We start from the raw sequence: 957 nt of genomic DNA, 5'->3' as shown, positions 1-957 counted from the left end.
GGCTGTTAAAAATTGTGCAAAAGTCCATTTATGCTCTGTAATAAATCGTCAAAATTAATTGTGAAAATACCACAATGAGGCTGTGAGTACAAATGAACGATAGCATTTATTCCCATTGATTATTCTATAGTTAAAAGAACAAACAAAAAATACTGTTCAGATTAAATCAGAGCAGAAACAAGGTTTAGTTAAAACAAACAAGCAAACAAACTTACTAAACAATCAAATAAACTTCATCATATAATTGCATTGGTTTAGGATGAATTTGTTTTCGATTCCATACTATGAGGCATAATGGCAGTGAAATAGCAGTTTGTACCACACACACACAAAAAAAAGTTTAGGATAAATTTAAATGGACATCCTCATAACAGCATTAATTAGAAATAAGCAAAGCTAGTGGGTTTAACGTAAGCTTTCGCCCTCTAATGGCGGAGGACAACAGATTTCCTTTTCAAAGAGCCCTCAATGCACTTAATGCACAACAGAGACTGAATCCGCTTTGTTACAGGAAACAACACAGTACTAAGAAAAGCAGAGGACAATAACCCTAAAATCCCTAAAATTGTACTTAACACTGCCAACAATAAATGACCATTTTGGAAAAAATAAAAGGTACGGCAGACTTTGCTTTCAAAACACTTTTTTTCCATAAATGTCATCTCACCTGGCAGTTCCATAAAAAAGAAGAATTCCTGCTAACTGCTCCCACATAGGTTCCTTAACCTTCATTAAACAGACACGTGTGTGGATGAGAGGCAGAAGGCTGAACAGACAGAACACAAATTGCCCTCAATCATACATGAGATCTGTTCAGGTACAGAAAAACAAACAAACAATAGAACAAGAAGGAACTGAGCATCTTCAGCAACCAAAGGAAGGGTTAGGAAGTGAAAACCATGGCCATTGGCCTAATTACTTTTTTTTTTTTGTATTGTAGCTCCCATACTTGAAAAG

This window comes from Sinocyclocheilus anshuiensis, unplaced genomic scaffold (genome assembly GCF_001515605.1).
Source record: "Sinocyclocheilus anshuiensis isolate Anshui unplaced genomic scaffold, SAMN03320099.WGS_v1.1 scaffold1640, whole genome shotgun sequence".
Taxonomy (NCBI): Eukaryota; Metazoa; Chordata; class Actinopteri; order Cypriniformes; family Cyprinidae; genus Sinocyclocheilus; species Sinocyclocheilus anshuiensis.
Note: the sequence above shows the minus strand (reverse complement) of the source record.